Genomic DNA, 23307 nt, shown 5'->3' with positions numbered 1-23307 from the left:
CAAATTCCAATGACCAGGGTCCGGTCTCATATTTCATCTTTGTATTAATACGTGGACACTGCCGGCCGCTGGAGTACGTCCATGTTTGCTCGCCGTCAAATCGTCTTAGCGATTATATGAGGGGGTCTCTCGGCTCCTAACGCCTTTATAAACACCTTTAAGAAAGTTCCCTTCTCTTCGCTCACGTCTCTAATTGATAGAGTGTATCTATGATTTTTTTGAATAAATTTCCATTTTTCGTTTGTTATACTAATAATGTGTAAATGAGGTCTAATCCCATTCTAATTGATTTTTAGCACCTGTGGTCAGCCGGTCCCACTAAACACCGATCTTTTGTTGACGTGTCGGCGTTAACCTTTAAAAATGTGTGTTTATTGCGAGATAAAATAACTAAAACCTAATGAAATACCAGAATTATCGTTCTTCTCAATAAAATGTCTGAAAAGATGGAGTTTATTAGTTTCACGGAAAAATATTTTTTTGTGGATTTTGTTTTTCACACGGGTTTACGGGTTAATACAAAGAAAGAAATATTGTGTAGAAAATAGTTTTATTAGGATATGACCTCCAACTTAAAATAAAATAAATATAACTTTTCTACGTGCATTATTAATACAGGGTTGGGGCGTCATAGAATTTATCAGTCCGTTTATCGTGTAAAAGTTACAAGCAGGTTTTCGTGTTAGTTTTCGAGAAATCTCAAAATGTGACTCTAAGGAGAATTTTTGGGTAAAAGTTGGGAACCAAACTTTTTAACATAATTTGGGTATGCCGAATCCAAATTTGTCGGTTCCCAAGCTGGATTTTGAGTCCTTCACCTTCAAAATGGCAAAACAAAAATGGCCGCCATATGGTTACTAAAGTAAAATAATGTAATATTTTGGCTTATAAATGAGTATATTTATGATATTGGTGGCTATTCCTAAGTAATTGATGAGTGCTTTTTAAAATGTTGGCGTTTTATATCAGTATAACTATTTAATTAAAGAAAAATATGTCTGTTGGTAGTGCCGTGTACCCCATGAACAATTAAACAATCTGGAGTAAACTGCATCTCAACGGAGAAAAAATACGACATACCAAGACAGTTAATAGTCAAGCCGTGATTCACTTATTTGAAGGTAAAAAACCCAAACCCAGACAGATTTATAATAATAAATATCAAAATCTAAACCGAGTAGACAGTTAAAGGCTCAATATCGGTCTTATTACACGGCGAGCGAAACAAACAATGTTTTCAGTCGTGTAGACTCGCTTCCTATTTGCATGGTTGCATGACAATAACCGGCGGACATTTATTGCCAGCGACTGTGATATATGAGAGATATGTTCTGTACGTATTTAATTTCGAGAAATCACGACACCGGAAAAATAGCCATGTCCGCAGGTGTCAACGACCATGTCTTAACAGTTATCAGCTTATTGTTGAAATGACCACGGCAAATCCATGTTTATAAGTCGATTTGTTCTCATCATGATGCACACCTGCTAGAGGTGTAGACATCTGGTATGCTGATACCAGCCTCGACCGTTAAGGGGTTAATATAAGCCAAGAGAGGGGTGCTTGAAACCATCATGGTATATAAGCATAACAAATTAGTTCACGCTCACGCACGCAAAATGCACGCACAATAATAGTTTTAATAAGCTTGTCCCAGGCGCGTGGGCAAGGGAGGGGGGTTTTCATGGGTCGAACCCTCTACTCAAGGAGAATTTGTTTCTGTTTTTGTTTTTTTAAATATGTATTTTGAAGGATATGACTCGAACCCCCATCCCCACAAACCTTCGTTCGCCACAGAGTAGAAGGAAGGAAAATGGTTTATTTAACGACGCACACAACACATTGTATTTACTGTTATATGGTGTCGGACATATGGCTAACGACCACACAGATATTGAGGGAGGAAACCCGCTGTCGCCACTTCGATTAGCAGTAATGGATCTTTTATATGCACTATCCCATAGACATACCACGGCCTTTGATGTACCAGTCGTGGTACACTGGTTGGAGCGAAAAATAACCCAATGTATAATAAGGCATGGGGAGTGTATATTATATGTATAATAATGAATGGGTAGCGTAGAGTACACAAATGTATATGTATAGTAATGAATGGAGTGTAGATTATATGTATAATAATGCATGGGAATTGTATATTATATATATAATGAATGGGTAGTGTAAATTATATGTGTAGTAATGAATGGGAAGTGTTGATTATATGTATAATAATACACGGGGAGTGCAGATTATATGTATAATAATGAATGTTGAGGGTAGGTTATATATATACTAATTAATGTGAGTTTAGATTATGATTAGTTAGATTAATGAATGTCGAGTTTAGATTATGTATATAATAACGAATGGGTGGTGTAGATTATATGTATAGTAATGAACATGGAGTAGAGATTTAATACTAATAGATGTGTAATAATTAATGTCAGTTCCAGGTTATGTATATAATAATGATCTATTTATTATCACGCAGTGAACTTAATAAATTGTATACCATCAACTTACTGCTCCTAGGCATGTGCAATATTTTTGGTGTTGTTTTTTAACGACACCACTAGAGCACACTGAGGTATTAATGATCGAATATAAGATGTCAAACATTTGGTAATTTTGACATGCAGTCTTCGATTTAACAAACCTGCTACATTTTTCCATTAATAGCTGTGGATTGTTTTATATGCACCATCCCAAAGACATGATAGGTCATACTATGACATTTGATTTACTAATCATTTTCTATTTTCAACGGAAAATCTTTTGCAAGGTCGTCTAAAATTCGCTTTTCTTCCTTTGTCTTTCAGATCATCTACATCTTCCTTTATTAAAAAAATATATAAATGTTTTTAGACGAACAATGGTTGTCAATATCGCATCCCTGATATGAACAAAGAATGCAAAAATGATGATGGGCATAAGGTGGCACTTAACCTGGGTAGGGTGGATCTGAAGTAATGATTCTTTGGTTCTAAAATATGAACCTGTTTAAGACAAAGCTTTGCAATGCTATCTCCACATAATTCCTGTCATAGTAATCGAAGTAAGGCAAGCAAGGGATAGGTTAAAAGATTCTGGGATCACTACACATGATGAATTATTATTTTTATTCTGCAAATTTGCAAGGGCGGATCCAGGAACGTTTTGGCCCCCTTTGGTCCGCCCCTGATTCACATACCCATCACCCTCGTCTAGATTCGCCACTGAGATTTATACCAACTTTTACAAAGTGCACTGGTCATGCAAACATAAAACAAAACTTAAAAAATATAATTATATAATATAGGATTTTTTTTTTTAATAAACGATCTCTTCCTACGACGCGGTAGGCAGCGACGAGTTTCATTTCTTTTTCTACCACTCAGTTTCAAATTAATATGTTAGACACCAAATAGCCACAGTTTAAAATGTGATTGAAATGTCAAAGAAAAGTTCCTTTCTTTTCTTTTTTTGTTGTATGTATACCGTACATGTTGTTTGATATGTGATTATATCACCAATATGAGAATTTATTTGGTTAAAAGCGACCTATGGTAATTTTTTCGTTGAGGTCAGCAAAGCGCATACGTGACGATGTTGGAAATCTTTAAATAATTCCAAAATTGCATCTATTGTAGGATATAAATTGGAATCTGCGTCTTCTTTGTTATGGCACACACGCCTTTAAGAAATAATAACAGCATGTGTTTAATATTTTACGAAATCTTTCACTGCTAGGACTTCACACTTCCCTACTAGATAAGAAACAGTTTGCGAAAGAAAACAAAACGTTTGCTAGTAACACTATCAGTTTCAGCGAGGCATGCATGTATGTACAGGAATTATTATATCATATTCTTTTGAGATATGTGTTAAACTGTTAAAGTGAAGAAAAAAAAATCATAACATGTTTTAGGTAGTACTAACCCAAATAACTTCCGGCTGGGTCAAAGTTCGAGTGTGCACCGAACGTTTGATAGAGAAGTGAACACTACAAGTCCTGTGATTGGTGATAAATGTGTGTTGGTTGTGAAAAAAACAAGGTTTCATCTAGGCAAAAAATGTATGCAATTTTATTTCACTAGTACCACTGTGTCAAGTAGCCTTGTGCTTGAAACATGTATGGGGTACTTGTAAAAAAAGTACTCGAATTTTGTGCGGAACTAGGGTAGTCATAGACGTTACCCGTTATCTCAGAAATGAGCAGCTTTATCCCCGATTTTTTTCTGATTCACTTTAAGGGTGAGAGGTGGTGGTATTTATATCCGTGGCGTTTATGTCCATTGATACGCTGCAGGTAGGAGTTTTAGCCACATATGTTACTTTTGTCGTCTATGGGAAACGATTTGGTAGTATACACCCTATAGGGATTTTTTTTCCCCGGTTTTTCTTTTCATTTTGTTTTTCAAAACCACTTATCAAGTTCTAACTAATATGTTCCATTTTATTTCTACTTCGCTATTAAATGGGGACAATTTTCATTTCAATACACAGTTAAGCATTAAAGAAATCGAAATTATTTGTTTAATGGATATTGTTTTCAGTCTGGTTGCTTTCATGTCAGTGTCTCCGTTTGTTCGTCTGCCCGTCTGTTTATGTACAGTTATGAATATATGTATAGAAGCATATATAGAGAAACAGGTTCATATATTATAGATAGACAATACTATTTATAAAATTACATAATCTTATTCAAAATTTCAAGATGTTAAAAAAAGCCATCAACTATGTATAATAAAAGTCACTTAAAAGGTCATTAGTAAATATTTATTGCTATAATCGCATCCTTTTGCAATATTACATGTCTGTGAGAATTTCACCTTCTAATAGATACTAGAAGTAATCCACCTAGTTGCAATGTTTGTATTAAAGATTCATTCGCGAGACTAAGTAGGAAATAAATCCTCGTCATTTCGTAACTGGTTGGTTATGGCTGAAGAGTTATCTAACGTGAAAGAATTATTGCGACCCGTTGTCGGAACGTGTCCGGAGAGACCTGTGCTTTGTGGAACATAAAACATAGATGTCAAAATTGTCGGCACATAACTTACGAGTATTCATGCCGTAACATCAAAGGTGGAGATGAGGCCAGATGTGCGTTTTATGACTTGCTCATGGTCATCGAAAGCAGGCGCGGATCCCAGAGGAGGGTACGAGAGGTGCGCAACCCTCCGCCGAACTTCAAGGTACCATAAAAATTATTAACATGACATATGTTAGTGTACTTTGTAATGTCATATGTCCCCTTTTGGACGTTGCACTACCTCTCTGCAGCCATTCTGCATCTTCAGTATAGACAAGACATCTCCTCCCCTAAAATATTTATTTATTTTTGTGCTTATATTTAGTTGAGGTTGTAGTATGCTAACCTGACTTAGATCACTGTAATGTAGACGTCTTTGGAACAGATAAAAGAAAAGAAAAATACCCTCATGAATCATGCTTATATTCAATTAAGATTCAAGCACGCTGTCCTGGACATCTCGACTACATGAATTTTACAGCTGAACACTCACTCTGTGATGTACATACTAGTACACACTAGACTTATAAATGATTGTCTAATAAGAGACTAATTACTGACTGCATTATCAAGCGCGGTCTTTAATATAAATTTAATTGGGACTGTTCCAGCATAAACACAAAACCTGGCCATAAGATCATTGTTTGAACAGCCTATATTACTATTAAAAACTAAAAACTAACTAAATAAATAAATAAAATGCAAAAGCAATAGTATGCGAGTCATTTGCTTTTTATTAAAATATGTACAAATATATTGCACCTTGTAAACCAAACAACGCTAACAACAAATGATGAAACTGTGAATAGGGGACTTCGACACGGTTGCAGAGTTTAACAAAAGTGATAAATTGGTTACGACGATCATGGAGCTGTAATGGCTAGACGATAACTTATACATATATGAAAAATAAAAGCTTGTAAATTCTCAAAGAGCATCAACGTCAGATTCCAGACCATTTTCCATTTGTAGCACTTCTCTCTTTAAGTAAAACAAATGCACGGACTATCGAAGCCGACAGTTATATATTATGATTTATCGCAGTCTGTATATATTTATAGCCTTTACATAAGCCAGGATATGAACAAGACAGCCATAAGCATTTGCCTGGGTATTTCATGCTGTAATATGCTGATGCTTTGAACTGTCATTCAAAGGATGGATACCTGTCCAGTTTCGAATAGGTGTCTAAATGGTTACTCTTCAAACAGTTCCAGTGTTATTTAATATGCGATATAAAATCGTATGCAATAATGATAATGTGAACTTGTTCTAAACCCAAGTGGTTTTATTTTAATCCAATATTGTTTCACATTTAAATTTAAAAGAACATTCCTGAGTTTGCTGCATTGTAAGATGTTTTCGACTAAACTTACATATTAAATATATTTTCTTGTTTAGAATATCAGTGTCTAAATATTCAATGTGTTTCTGGTCGTTGTAAGAAGCCCAAAATGCATTTTGTCTTCAAATAATTTCGTACGTACGAACCCCCCCCCCCCCCCCCACCCCCAATATTTTAGGAAATAAAATGAAATTTAACCTAGTACAAACACTAGAACGATCAGAAACACATTTAATATACAACCACTGATAATTTATGCAGAAAAATATATTTGATATGTAATTACAATCGTTAAAAAGTCTCTGTTAGTCGATAACATCTTAAAAAGTGCAGCAAACTCAGGAATGTCCCTTAAACTGAAACAATATCTATTTCAAAATGAGGTAGACTGCCAAACAGTTCCCATGCCTATATAAATACGTGTCTATGCAAGGCATTAAATAGTTTATACCAACAATTGTAATAAAATGGCACTTTTGGCAATAGGGGAAAATATAAAGTATCGCCACTGTTCAGATAGAATTTTGAGAAAGGAAAATCTTGAGTCGGTTAATGAGTAAGTCTATGACGTCAAACACAATGAAGGTGGCCAATAGTATGTACGTCTCATCCGAAACTGTAGACATTACGTCATCCATAGTAACTGCATAACAGTGTATACAATAATTATTTCGCTAAGTCTGGCGATGGTTTCGGAGACGAAGAAATATTTATGCGCCCTGTCTTTAACCGTACTTTAATCACGTGCGTTGGTGTAGGACTAGGACATTAACAAATCGTCTGCGTTTTATATAGTCCGCATGCAAACACAGACTCTTGTTTAAACATCGGAAAATAACCGTGTTATGAACGAGGTAAATAGTACTGATCTAGATACAGACATCGAATCATCTACCAGACGAGCATTGGTTGATTCAAATCTCACGCTTTACGCAAAATGCAAAGCAAAAATTAATTAATTTATAAATTTGGTAAAATAATTTGTAATTGACAAAAAAAGGAGAACAAATTCTGTAGCATGCATGCAAATGACAAAACAGTTTCCGTGATTATATATCAAGACAGCAAGGACATTTTTTACAATTTCTTGGATGTACTCGTACTCATTCTTCCGACCCTATCGATGGAACTACCTGAAAGTTAAAGTTTGTTTTGTTTAACGACACCACTAGAGCACATTGATTTATTAATCGTCGGCTATTTGGTAATTTTAACTTACAGTCTTAGAGACAAAACCCGCTACATTTTCCCATTAGTACCAATGGTTCTTTTATATGCACCATCCCACAGACATGATAGCACATACCACGGCCTTTGATATACCAGTCGTCGTGCACTGGCTAGAACGAGAAATAACTGCCTAAAGCCCATAGGTAGAAAGAGTGAAAAGAAATGGTACAATTTTTATTTTATTTAACGACACCACTAGGGCACATCGATTAATTAATCATCGTCTATTGGATGTCAAATATTTGATACCGGAATTCTGACACGTAGTCTTCAGAGAAAACCCGCTACATTTTTTTTCTATTAGCAGCAAACTATCTTTTATGTGTATTTTCCAACAGGCAGAACACATTTCGAACATCAATGGGAGTTTAGTGTGGGTATTGCCCCATACCTCTGCGGCCCCCCCCCCCCCCCCCCCCCCCGCTCACACCAACAGCCATTGTTCAGGAACAGTTAAATCGCTAGTTCAGTGTCTTCTAGCCCTATTCTATTTATTCCCACATATAAACAAAATAGGGCTATAGAATACTGGAACTATTAAAACATGGCTAAAGACAGATTATCTACGATATTAAACAAAAGACGCAAAGCATAGAATGTTGTTGGCAGCCTCTAATATGGTAATATTTCCGCTGCCGTCCTTAAGTAGCTTGCAGTATTCTTTTTTTCAAATATTATTAATTATTAAAATTCCACGAACGGATCTGCATATTTTTTATTTTTTTTATCCCAGTGCCTCCTTTCCTTTCTCTCCTTTGAATTCCATCTCATTTCTTCCCGATCTGGCAACTCCTCCTATCTTTCAACTTCTTCCGCTGTCCACCTCCACATCCCAGTCCTTGTCTCTCCAACCGCGACATGTGCTTGTCTCTTGTGGCTATCTGTACCACACACCTGTTCCCCATCAGCTTTTAGCTTTGGGCTTAGATGACCACTTCGGGGAGTTGACAGTAGTTACTTCTGGCATTGTTAAGAGGCACTTGTAACCACCTACTATGCTCCCCTACTACCGGCGGTCGTTAGTTAGTGCCGTGGGTCAGACCAGCTTTATTAGCGGCAGAGGACGAGGATGCAAGGTGGGTGCAGGGATATACACACAGACACGGCACCCGTGGAGGAAGTTGAGACAGGTAGGCGATGGTGTGGACAGCTCAGAATACAGAGTCGGAGGAAATTAACAGAAAGGGTCGAAACACATTGAAATCGTGGGAGAAATTGGAAAGTTTTTTTATATTAAGATAATGATAATGATAGGCAGAGGGTGATAGATGAGAAAGATGAATGAATGTGTGAGCCAGCTTTGACGGAATTTGAACCACTGTCGTCAGCTTGATTGTCCAGCAGCTTATCCACTAGACCACGGATCTGCATATTTGGCGAGAAACGTGGATCACTGCTTTAAGACCAGAGGCGGATCTAGGGGGCCCCCCTAAGTTCTGCGATAGTTATAATTTTATTATATATTAATTTTCATTTTATTACGATCCCCCTCCAAACCTCCCCCAAAGTTCCCTTGGCATTCCATCTCATGTCACTGCCACCCCTACCTAAATGGATTTTCTGGATCCACCACTGAAGACGAACCTAAATCCGTTTTCAACGGTCAACAAAACTGATGTAAATGCTAATGGGATCAGACAAAAGCCACTTGTAAAATCGAGAGCACCTTATATTTGTATACCGATTTTATGGACTTCTAGAAACAGAAGAAGAAGTATTCGCATATCTTATCTTCATAACGAAGATTATAAGATTTATTCCTGTCATTTGTAAATATCTAAAATTACTCGAATTTTTATAGCGTTTTTCTCCCTCTGTTTTACACAGCATTTACACAGGTTAAGAACTGTTTCAAACTACTTTAAAGAATAAAATAAAATAAATAACATGTGGCCTGACCCTTTGGCCTGGCTGTGACTTTGCCGTGAAACTGACCATTAGTGTTTGATGACCATGTCCTGGCCGGACCGAGTGTTCGGACAACAGAGTGTGACATGGCGACTAGTTGTGTTACGCCAAAGCGGACATGCCCTTAACCTGTGTTAATGAGCAAATACTGACCACTAGACATGCCACCAGGAACCAGTGACAACAATGCAGCGACAATGGATGTAGAACTGGAACAAGGACTGTAGTGGAGTAGTGGATACAATTCTCTGTTAGAGTCCAGACATTTAATGTAAAGCTATGCCTCTGTATGGTTGGGGGGGGGGGGGGGGGGGGGGGGGGGGGGGGGGGGGGGGGGGGGGGGGGGCGGACGCAGCCCAGTGGTAAAGCACTCGCTTGATGCGTGGTCGGTTTGGGATCGATCCCCGTCGGTGAGCGGCCCATTGGGTTATTTCTCATTTCAGGCAGTGCACCACGACTGGTAGATCAAAGGCCATGGTATGTGCTATCTTGTCAGTGGGATGGTGCATATAAAAGAACCCTTGCTGCTAATCGAAAAGAGTAGCCCATGAAGTGGCGACAGCGGGTTACCTCTCTCAACATCTGTATGGTTCTTAACCATATGTCCGATGCCATATAACCGTAATTAAATGTTTAGTGCGTCGTTAAGTAAAACATTTCCTGTATGATTGTTATTGATACTGACTTAGCGCTTGGTTCATAGTCGGATATGGATTCTCACCAATACAGTAGCATGCCCGTAGAAACGATATTTGGAAGGGAGGGGGCACAATCTCTAGTAGCAGTATAACAGTCTCTAGTGTGTGTGGTGGTAAGTCACATTTTTATCTTTATTTATATAGAGTAGGACAAAAAACCCACCCACATACATTTTTGTCCTGAAGAAGTGACAAAGCACAGGCCCCCTTGAGTTTTAATTTAGAGAGAGAGGTGGGGGTTGGGTTAGATAGAGAGGAAGAGAGACAGACGGAGAAAAAGAGTGACAGAAACAGAGATGAAAGAGAGAGAGAGAGAGAGAGAGAGAGAGAGAGAGAGAGAGAGAGAGAGAGAGAGAGAGAGAGATGGAGAGGCACACACAAATACCAACATTTTTCTGTGTGGAAGACCGATGCACATTCCGCATTATAATATCATATCTGTTGACGCTCTTCACCCAAAAGTGGCCCAGGCGTCACCGACACTCCAGTAAACAAACACACCTGACAGGTACCTGTCGACTGGAAGCCGACCAGCTACAGGGACAGATGATTCTCCACTTTGTCTTGTAATTAGCAGGAAGGTCAACAAGACGAATTTACCTTCTGTCAAGCCGCTGAACGGAGACACGGGGACACGGGTGTCCACACCGTCACGGACAGCCATCGAGACGGGCCACAGCAGCTTTCTGGAGACCCCCGTCTCTAATGGCTGACATTTGGAGGATGTTGGAAAGTAATTATCCTAGAAAACTCATTCACGAAGAGCTTACATACACAAGCTAAGAGTTTCTTTTGTTGTTGTGACTGACATACATGTTAGCTGTATGATCGTGGTAAACGTATTATTGTATCTGAATTACGGAACTGAGGTATTGGGAAAACCGTGGTATGTGCTGTGGTGTGTGATGAGTCGTAGCATCATCTTCCACGGTGGATCTATCAGGACATTTCCCTGTCTTAACCCGTACCCAAAGGCTGTGGTATGTGTTGTCCTCTCTGTGGAGAAGTGCATTTAAACCATCTCTTATGTAGCCATACGTTGCCATCTTTTACGTAGCCTACGTGCAACAGCAAATTTCCTCTTTTAAAATATAGGTCAAGTGTCTAAACAACCATATGTTAGACACCTAGTAGTTGTAGTTTAACATTTGTTAAGATTTCGTTAAACAAAGGTAATACTAGAGAGAGAGAGACTGACTCACATGTATACACACACACACAGAGAGAGAGAGAGAGAGAGAGAGAGAGAGAGAGAGAGAGAGAGAGAGAGAGAGAGAGAGAGAGAGAGAGAGAGAGACAGTTACAAGAAACACACACACATTGAGACATACGCAAGGGTGCACACATACATTCACACACATATTTGAGTGAATTTGTAGGTCGGTGTGTTTGTTGGATTTCTTTTAATAAGGTTTATATACAATAACACAGCATGCCTCAATGCTATAATTACGCGTGTTGCCCATCTCTCTCTCTCTCTCTCTCTCTCTCTCTCTCTCTCTCTCTCTCTCTCTCTCTCTCTCTCTCTCTCTCTCTCTCTCTCTCTCTCGCATTTACCGATGGAAACCAATCCAATGATGCTGCCATTAAGAGCACGTTTGAAACAGACGACGCCATAAGCCTTTGTGTTGCTAAGTATATAGGACGCGACACACCTAGAACAGGCCAATCTAGCTTCTTTAAAACTTCATTATAATTGCAAAACATTACTTATCCGGCGCCGCAGTGCAAAATAAAAAGTGTTTTACTGATCTATAAACTAACATAACTGCCGAACAAAAATGTATTACCATCTCCCCAAAACGACGTCTGCTAACCGCTCCTGCAGACGGCAAACTGTTCTCGTATGTTTCTAGAAACCAGCAGGAGAGGTTTTGTGTCCAAATTACATCGTCTAAGTCGCAAATCCAACGGCGATTGGTAATTTCATTTGGCCATAAACATCCACAAGCATTTAAAGAACGCAACGCTTGCGTGAACTGGGGTGTCTACATTGTGTCGGTGCAAGGCTTGTAGTATTACGACAATCGGGACAAAAACCTCTCGGGGTATTTTAGTGTCAGTGAGCATATTGCTTCAAACGCCTTTTATGAAAGACATTCAGAGGGTGCCGACAATTGACAATATTGGGAACTGCAAAGATCTGGCGAAGAAGAAAAAAAAATCCACAGGTTAAGTGTTTGGACGTGAACAGTAATTTACATAAATATTAGATTGTTTATTTACTGTTAGGCTTAGAGGATACACGTCAACAACTTTAATTGTCCAGGACCTACGCAAAGGATGACTACAATTTCATTATGTAGTAAAATGGGTAATAATACATGAATGATGGGGTTTTTTTATTGTAGAAATTAATACATTAACTATTTTTCATTTCTGTTTAGTTTTCATTTTTTTTACCCCTGGTTCGATAGACATGGACTCATGGCGGTGCGACCAGGGGACCCGTTCCTCTTAAATATTTAAGTACTTCTGCTGGAGTTGGTCCTTTTCCCCTTAATTCACACCAGATTTCTTACTGGAACCTCCCCTGTTCCGGGTGTAGCACAGTGTTAAAGCATCAATGGCTTAGATGTTTTCCGGGGGTTGGAGGTTTGGTTGTTTTATGGTGTTTTGGGTGTTTTTGGGGTTGTTTTTGGGGGGGTGGGGGGTTGGGGGGGTGCGGGGGGGGGGGGTTGGGGAGGGGTTGCGTCTTAACCAGTGCTAATAAATCTCCCTATTAAACTGTTGAGGGTCGGAGCCGATACTGCTATACGAACCAAGTACCTACCTGCCTTAAACTTGACGACTCATGCGCCATCGAATGAATGAATGAATGAATGAATTTAACGACACCCCAGCACAAAAATACACATCGCCTATTGGGTGTCACAAATGGTAAGTATATGAAAATATTATTTATATACAATTATGTAAAACCACAGTGTAAGGAGCTGTGGGGAAAAGTATAATACAATACATAAATCAAGATAAGTATATTTTAAAACGTTGTATAGAATGAAAGTGTTTTAAAAACTTTAAAATTAACAAGTATAAACAAATAGAGTAGAAAAGGTTAAAGTTTCTTTAACGACACCGCTAGAGCACACTGATTGGGGGGTCAAAACCTTTTGGTGGTACTTCTGATACGTAAATCCGCTACTTTTTTCATTAGAAGAAAGGAATATTTTATACACACTTCCTCCAAATACAGGAGACCACATACCACGGCCTTTGATACATCAGTCGTGGGTTATTGGATGGAACGGGAAAAACCCAATCAGAGAATGGGTCCACCGAGGGGATTCGATCCTACCATGCAAGCATCTCAGGCGAGCGCTCTATCGACTGATCTAGATACCCTTTACCCACAATAGGTAACACATGTACTTTCATATATATCAGACGTCATATAACCGTAAATAAAATGTATTGAGTGCGTCGTTAAATAAACCACTTCCTTCTTTCATATATATATATATATATATATATATATATATATATATATATATGCACAGAGTAATAATGCACTGTAAGTCACCATAAAAAAAGAAAACTTTTTCTTTCCCAAACTGCTCAATTATTTCACCTTGGAAGATCCAGATTGTGTTGCGCACATTGTGAAAGCCTTGATCCACACAACCACACCACATAAAGCACCAGCCAGTTGTTTGAAGGGAGCTAGAGCCTCTGGGAGTAGCTCGTGTTGCAAACTGGAGTCCTGCAGGGCGACGTACTCTTGCGTGTACCGCACCTTAATCTCTCCATTGTATATCTTTAGGGAGCTAACAGCAGTGACCAAAATGCGGAGTCGTTAAGAGGGGAAGAAAAAAAAACCTTGGTCAATAAACGAGGATACAGTACAATGTTGTTTATACGTATTATATTATATTATATTATATTATATTATATTATATTATATTATATTATATTATATTATAATATATTATCCTGCCAATATTATTTATATCGATATGATCTCCATTTCTGTCTCTTTCTCTCGCTATCCCCCTCGTTTCAAACACACACACACACACACACACACACACACACACACACACACACACATTTAAATCTAGAAATAATATATATTTTTGGTCTTAAAATCGTCTCTCACCGTCAAACGTAAAACAAAATGTAAAGGAATTTAAATCTAGAAATAATTTATATTTAAACTTCTCGAAACACTTTTCTACATCTGCAGTTGGTAAAGTAATACCTCACAACCCTAAAACTAAAAAAACCCCACCCACAAACAAAAAAAACCCACCCCACCCAAAAAAACCCCACCCAAAACAAACCCCACCCAAAAAAACAAACCCAACCAGCCAAAAACAAACACCAAAAAACAAACACACAAAACCAAAACAAACACCAGCCAAAACAAACCCCACCCCCAAAACAAACACCCAAAACCAAAAAAACCAAAACCCCACCCAAAAACAAACACCAGCCAAAAAAAAAAAACCTACAAAACCACCCCCAAAAAAAAACCACGAAACAAAAAAAAAAAAACAAAACAAAAAAACACACGAAAAAAACAAAACACACACGAACGCGGACACACACACACACACACACACACACACACACACATCATACTTCGTCTCTGTCGCTACATTTCACCGTCTACGTACGTCTCTCTCTCTCTCTCTCTCTCTCTCTCTCTCTCTCTCTCTCTCTCTGTAACACGAAGAGAATCATAGGATAAGTAATTTAAGGAATCACAGACACGCGTCTTTATAGACCACGTTTAACCACTAAAAGTGTTTAAATGTTAAAGCGAGGTGTCTTGCAGGGCTGCTTCATCTTGCGTATTTTGTTATCTACATCCGTCCAAGTTATATTTAATTGACTGACTCGTCGTGGCGGGCAAGTTATTGTGAAAGTACGCCAATAAACACCGTGATTATAATGTTTTGGCATACGACAGCATGTCTGTTTTGTTTTTTTATTAACACTGTGCTGAAATTTCCTTGAGTTAATACCACGCAGTTTTCTTTGATTTGAAACCGGTTTTAATAATAAAAAAACGGTTAATGAGATAAGCGTAGGTTTATAGTTTTGGACGTGATGTTCGCTACTATTTGTTACTAAAATATACTCTTGCTAGACAGAATAAAGGAAATGGTGATTGTGATATGAAACAACCAATGGTTACATTTTTAACTGAAAGCTTGTTTCTTTTGGGCGACATTTTTCTATTAATAGACCGTCAAAATGATAACAAACACTTAATCTGCTGGGTTGATGATGACGATAATAATGACGATGACAAAGACAGAGGACGACGACAACGACGACAATGACGATGATGACAATTAGAAAGATTGTCGGTATTCAATACAAAACAATAATAACCTTTGATTTGAAAGCATATATTATACAAAACCACAAAACAGTGTATTTTGCTGACCACTTACATAATTTAAGCAAAATGCATCTTTGGGTCATTAAGTATTATAGCATAAAACAGTATTTAAGCTGCCATGTGATCAATCCCAACGAATATCTAACACATATTACTAATAGAAAATGGAACATATTTTTGCGAGTGAATTCGTTTTATATATTATCCTTAACAGCATAAATTATAGTGAAAAGATATGTTTATTATTTCAACATTGGCTTTTAAAGTACAAAAGTGTATATACATATGCAAAACCCGCCGTAACTTTAAATGTAGGTTTGCACATTCACAATAGTCCTCCCCCCCCCCCTCTCTCTCTCTCTCTCTCTCTCTCTATCTATCTCTCTCTGTATGTGTGTCTCTATCTCTCTCTTTTATTACATATACGCATCTCTCTCTTACCCTCCCTCTCTCTCTCTCTCTCTCTCTCTCTCTCTCTCTCTCTCTCTCTCTCTCTCTCTCTCTCTCTCTCTCTCTCTCTCATTAAATATATACATATATACGCATTTCATATCGCCAGTAGGTGATGTTGTTCTTTCGCGACCAGTACAATTGGAAACACCACAATACCATGGGAACTGGGTACAAACAGAAATGTTTCTGGCCAGAAACCAGCAGTACACGGTAACAGCGTTGTAGTTTAATTAATAACTGCCCCTCACCTGTTGAAGGGTGACTAGGTTCACACGGCGAAAATGAATTTGAATTAAAAGACAAAGATGAAGTGAAGAATGTGAAAGAATGTGACAGGTCGTATACCTATCCCAGTGACACTACTTAATAACTAAGAGTTAAGACCAAAATTTTAAAAATGTAATATAGGATTTTGCTTTTGTTTTTCTTTACTCTGTGTAATCATATGCGAAAGCAAGTTAAATATATATTTCTTTCCGATAAATGCACGTCATTTCTTCTTCTGCGTTCAAACATTATTAGTTACGGCTTTTAATTTAGATCAGGATTTGTATGTTCCTGATGAACTGTGTGGTGTTGATCAGTTCACATTTGGTTCCCCATAGCTTGTCTGTAAAGTGCATCGGTATTGGCCAAGAGCATGTTCTGCAAGTCATTTAAGTTGTAGTCGTCGCATATAATTACAATCAGATATACACAAAACGATTAATACCGGAAAAGAACTGAATTATGAACAATGAAACAGCATAAATACAGAGGAAACCTGTATTTTGTTTTAAGACACTTAGCCTTGTTATTAGGTATAAAATAGTGTTGGTTATTACGGGTTTTTATCGTTAATTTATAGATTAATTAAAGTTATTTTTTAAATTAACAATGTTAGCGAGTCCCACATGTTTCTGGTCATTCTGGTGTTTGCAGCATTTTATTCAAAACACAAAATATACGCATATCGAAAACTGGGGTTATATAAAGGAGGATGAGACAAATTGCAAACAAAACACTCTTTAAACCAATTATAATATAATGTTTATTATTGTCGTCATCGTCATACTATCATCATCATCATAATCATCATCATCATCATCACCAGCACCACCACCACCACCACCGTCATTACCATTATAATATAATATAATATAATATAATATAATATAATATAATAGCGAGTCCATCTTATCTGTGTCCAAACAAAACGACTTCGAACGGAAACTGTTAAAGATTTCCCATGATCCCTAAAGTAACACACACATTGAAGTGAAGCCTCGTGTGACCCTCCCACGGGCAGAGATATTAACAATAATCGAATCCCACCAACAGTTAGCCACCAATCCCACTCCCAGGAAGCAGTTGCTGCGTGCCTGCTGACCCCTTTGTCCGGTCCACCAATTTGAATTGGCGGTGGAGATCATGTCATATTGAAAACTAACTGCCGACAGAGCCCGTCCGACGTGGAGTCATGCAGGGTTGCTTGCTCATATGTAAATTATTAGTTGTAATCTTGCTGCGTTTATTTCTTTGTGGTAGGCACGGCCACGGACAGAATCTAATCCTGCTCATGTCCTCTAGGCGTCCCCGAAGAATACGGACAGTGGCCGTCGATTAATTGCATGTTTGGCGGAATTGTTGAGCCAAGCAAAAGATATGCGCAGGTCGTTAAATATCCAATTGTGAATATGGAATGATTAAGCCGAATGGTGCTCTGTGCGGCGATTGAACGGACCCGCGTTCACGTTGCGGTGATAGGATATGGTGTGGGCCACCTGACAATAAGATGGAACTGACCACTGGCATTTAGTATTCCCTTACACTAGACTCTGGATGGATGGATCTACGGAATACGGAGGGACAGACGGACAAACAAATGGATGGATGCATGGACGAATGAAGGGGAGACGGATGGATGTATAGACGGATGAATGAATGGACAGATATATGCATCGACAAATGGATGGGTGGATGAATGGATGGATGGATGGACGGATTGATAAATGAACAAATCTGTGCGTGTGTGGGTTGTACTGGGTGGATGGAGAGACAGGCAAGAGTGAGTGGGTGGGTAAATAAAAAACTTCTCGTTTTTAGTCGATTTTGGATAAGGTGTATACTGTTAGGTACTGAACTCATATTCCGGGTCCAATTCCAGAATGAAAGTGAAAGTAGCCCTACTGTTTGTCTAATTGTACATCAGTCTAGTGATATTTCGACACTGCTTTTGTCTAATATATTGATCCTGTGTTTGTCTAAAGTTATATCGACACATCGCTTGTTTGATGATATTTCGACACTGTGCTTGTCTCATGATATATCAGCACACCATTTGTCTAGTGATATTTCGGCACTACGTTTGTCTAATATATCGGTCCTGTGTTTGTCTAATGATATATCGGCACATCGCTTGTCTAGTGATATTTCGGCACTGCGCTTGTGTAATACATCGGATACTACGCTTGTCTTAATATATCGTGTACTACGCTTGTCTAATGCGCCTGTCTTAGCCATAACGTCTAACATACATGTAGGCCTCCGTGTTTGTAACCAAAGCGACAAACTCCACAACACTGTTGAGCCAGCCACACCTTCTACGACTCGAGCATACATTTGGTAACAACATTCTTCATATGGTTTCGTTCCCGCCGATCAAGACATTAAATGGTAGTAATTGTGTCGAGCAATGTCTGCAGTGAAAGGATATTTTCTCCCACTGACCGAGTGCGAGCACGTGGCGATATGGGTTGGAGACAAACCTCCTCTGTCGACACGTGTAAGTTGTTACAGGTCGTGAGGAAACATTCAAAGAGCAGTAAACGCAACACGTCAGTGGATGTGGAAGCAGGACATGGTTTCGTTCAGAGAGACCACCGTCAGCTGTAAGGATATCTGGCTCTGGTTAAAGTAGACTTTGGAAGTGGGACTGACGTTCAGATATGTACACGTACGTACTTACGTACGCATATAGGTACAGACGCACGCACGTAGGTACAGACGCACGCATAAGAACACCCAGGTGGATGTTTCAAACTGGGTATCGCAAAGCAGGTTACCCGTGTTTCCTATTATCAGTTTGGAATTTTAGTTATACTTTCCCCAGGCACATACCTCAAATTAATTTCTACTAACTGAAATAAAATGAATTTTTAACAAAACCTCACAACCTCGGCTATCTGGGTTTCACAAGCTAGTGGTTATGTATATGCAAGAGTAGCAGGGGGTCTTTAATATGCATTGTCCCATGGACAGGACAGTACAGACCAAGGTTTTTGACGTATCAATCGAGGGGCTATAATTGGGATGTAGACAATTCGATTTCATTAGGAGCGATCGATCCACTACAGGCGAGCGTACTACACCTTTTTCTAGTACGAAAACAAGCCGAGTCAATACTGAAACAGCCAGGTCCATCAAAGGCGATGGATCCTACTGTCCATTAAAGTGCTCCAGGCCCGTATTTAGGGAAGGGGGGGGGGGGGGGGGGTCGTTCGAACCCTCGCACAAAACCGAGATCCACCTTGTTTTCAATAGTGCACAAAAAATTGACTGTAACTTTTGCAACTCTCCAATAAAACAATATTTGCTTGTCTTCATCATTTAGCAATCCCCTTACCAAAGCTGCAGTATGTACATGATTCAGAATTTCTAATTAATCTGGCAAAAAAAGAAGAAGAAAGAGGAACCTACATGTAGCAATCAATGTTTCATTGTACTTTCTACTATACTGATGACCTCGTAGCATTCGATAATTACATGACAATGACAGCAGTTCACCTTCCATTGATTTATCAACCAAAGTTAGAAATAAAGGTTAAAGTAATCCTGTTAGGTCAGGTCAGGTCATAGGTTTTAATATGCACATTCAGAACAAGCTGTTGTAGTACACGCCTATCATGGACACAGATGTCGACATTCGCCGGCTCTTCCGTCAAGGAGAGGAAATGGTTTGGGGTGGGTGGGAGAGGGGTTCGCCCACGGTGGCACGTGTCGGTAGCGGGCGAGGGTTGCAAATGTCCCGTAGGATTAAGGCCAATTAGAAAATGTTGCTTTCTTGAAGGTAATTTCCAAGTATTTCAAAATGTTTTATGGCCAACATGTAGATGTAATTTTAATGATATGACGCATCAGTGACAAAAAAGAAATGGGATGCAATACCTTATGCAATACATTGTGCTACAAGACTACACCTATACTCTTAACAGGGGATGCATGTGTTGGCAGTGATTGGTTACGATTCTTTTTTATGAACGTATTTGTGTTTCGTTTTTCATAAATATGTTCATTATTAAAGTAACTGATCATAGTTCTGAGGTACACGTACCTTTTCTGTTACTAAGGTTATAATAAGCAATTGCCGAAAATATTTAACATATACCTCGGGTTAATACCCCGGGTGAAACCTTTAACTCCTGTTGTGTGCTAGAATTTCATTATCTTGATGATTTAAAAAAAACCCACCTTAATAACAAAAATACAATCTACAAAATAGTCGAAACTCGTTTTAAAATATAGATTTTAAAGTTCCAGATGCCAGGAAAACGCGCTTTAGTTTTTTCGGAGATTTAAATGTTTTCGAGGAGGCATGTCCCTGGAACCCCATACAAAGTTCGGGCGCTTCACACCCTCAAGCAACTTCATATCCAAAAGTCCCCGGCAAATGCCAAGTCGAACCCTCCCATTCGAAATGCTGGCTACAAACTTGTGCTCTACCAATGAACTATAACCGGGTCCTGTACGGAAAAATCCAGGAGAAGTACAGGAAAAGCTGGGTCCAATACGGAACAATTATATTCCAGTATGGAAAAAAAGCCGGATCCTGTACGGAAAAAGCCGAACACCTAACCTCTGTCCCGGACAAAAAGTCCAGGGCGTTCCACGAAGCGATCTTAGCCCCACGATCAACTTAAGTGCATTGGGTAGCTATGCGCCTACGGTAATCTTAGGGCTAAGATCGCTTCGACGAACGGGGCCCAGGCAGCTGAGGTGTGTGCTCAGTAGAGCGTGCATGAACCTTCATTGGGTATCGGAAAACGGAATTTAGCTCAGTCTTTAAAGTGATCGCTTGAGGTGCTTGGATCGCAGGATCAAATCTCATCAGCGGACCCACTGGGTTTTATTCCCACCCTATTCCAACCAGTGGCCCATGACTGATCTATCAAATACCGTGGTATGTGCAGTCGTGTTTATGGGTGGATACGCATGTAAAAGACTGCTCGATACTAATGGAAAAATACAATGGTTTCCTCTAAAACTATATGCCAGACTTATCAATGCAATGTGTATCTTCAGAGTTCAGGTGCAGGCCTCCTACGCCCGACCCCTCCCCACCAGATTCCGATATTTATGCTATCGGGAAATATATATAATAATATACCCCACTTCCCCAATTCGAAACCCTGTTGGTCTACAGCAGAGATTTGAACACGTCGGCCGTCGTTCTGTTGTTGTTCTGTTGTTGTTCCGTTAACTCAGATGCTGCGATGACGATTACCACGTCTTGCCCGCCGTATCGCCGCTGTTTACCAAACACGTGCGGCACGTCATCGCCTTTCCGCTGGCGGTCTCGGCATCAGACGAAACGACCAGCCTCGCATCCAGACAGCACTACTTATCATAGTCTTTCATCTCCTCCCTTTAAACGGCGCACCGCCGCGAGCCACGAATCCATTCTCCGATGATTTATCATAAGCGAGGTAGGAGCAAAGATCTGAAAATGCAGCAAATGTTTGTTTACATCTTACAATGTAATCCAACATCCCTGTTGGGAAGATGTAGGGACCGCGGGTGGGTCTTGTTTTGATACGATAGCCCATCAAAGACAGTCTAATTTGTCAATAGAGTGCGCGACGCGTTTATCTTTCAAAACGGAGCACTTTTTGTTCGTCTTTGGAGGCAAGAGTAATCTTTTAAAAACGTGTGTGTTGATATAATTTTTACCAGATCAGCGGGATAATAGGCTGTATTTACCGATATCGGCTTACGCTTTATTAGTTTTATTTTATAGAATACCAGAAACATATTTTAATTTTCGCTTTAGAAATACGCCAAAAGCTTATCTAAAATTACCGAACAACCATAAAATTTCTCAACTCAAAAAAGAGAAAAAAACCCATGGAAAAACATTGAATGAAAGAGGTCATATGGTGTGGGTTTCTTTTATTCTATGAATACAAATACTAATATTATATATATATATATTTTTTATGACAGATGATTGACAGCCATGTATGTACGTCTAAAGACACCTTAAAATAATAAAATATAATTTGTTTCCTGTAACCTGATCGAGTCATAAATATCACAAAGGTAAATTAACTAACATTTTCCTCTTCTATTTTTCTTCTTCTGCGTTTATTTGTTTTTTTTACGGTCGTTATATCAGTTATCCGGATGTGGCGATGAAGTTGTTTTTTATTTTTTTTATTATTATTACTTTCTTATTGTCCCCCAGACCATTAGACAGTGCCAGGGTTGGGAAGCCCTGATACACTATGGCGATGAAGTTTGCCGTCTCCCGGAGGTCGTCGACAGGTCCCCAGAGTTTAGTGTTGAGGGACGTGTCTTCCGTCCAAACGTTCTGTCGAATTTCTTCTAGGTGCGGGCAGGTTTGTCTCTTTTATTTTTATTTTTTTTTATATTCCTTTTTATTAAATTTATTTGTATGTAAAGAAAGTTTATACCCTGTTATAGTTTAATTGGATGGTAGCGATCTGGAGTTACAAGTAATTTAATCAGCGAACTGTGTAAAGTTAAAAATTAGCGACGTCACGTGTGATTTGCCCATAGTCTGCTGTTAGTATTCATGTAAAAACAAAAACAAACTCCCCCGTCCCCCCCCAAAAAAAAAAAAAATAATAAAAAAAATAAAATAAAAGGCAATAAATTTTTTGAAATAAACACCACCACCACCATAAAAACAACAATAATAAAACCAATAATAATAACAAAAACATACAAAACACAAATACAAAAAACAACAACCCCCACAATCTTCATAACCCCCCAAAAAACCCCCAAAATCAACAAGAAACCCACCAACCCCCCAAAAGAACCCCACACAACAACAACAACAACAACCAAAAACCCCCAAAACAAACAAACATGAAGATTTATTAAAACTATAGGTGTTTTTGTTTCAAGTTCTGATTATTGTTTTGTTTTTTATTAGCCATAAATTGTTGTTTGTAGCTAGCCATATAGCATATAAAGACAATTCCATCGGTTGTCACATTAATTAGTAAAATGAATTCAAGGAGGCGGAGAAGGGCCACGAAACTATAGCTTTAAAAACATTCAGCTTAACAGATTTCAGTT

The sequence above is a fragment of the Gigantopelta aegis genome, chromosome 4, assembly GCF_016097555.1.
Source record: "Gigantopelta aegis isolate Gae_Host chromosome 4, Gae_host_genome, whole genome shotgun sequence".
In the NCBI taxonomy this organism is placed as follows: domain Eukaryota; kingdom Metazoa; phylum Mollusca; class Gastropoda; order Neomphalida; family Peltospiridae; genus Gigantopelta; species Gigantopelta aegis.
Note: the sequence above shows the minus strand (reverse complement) of the source record.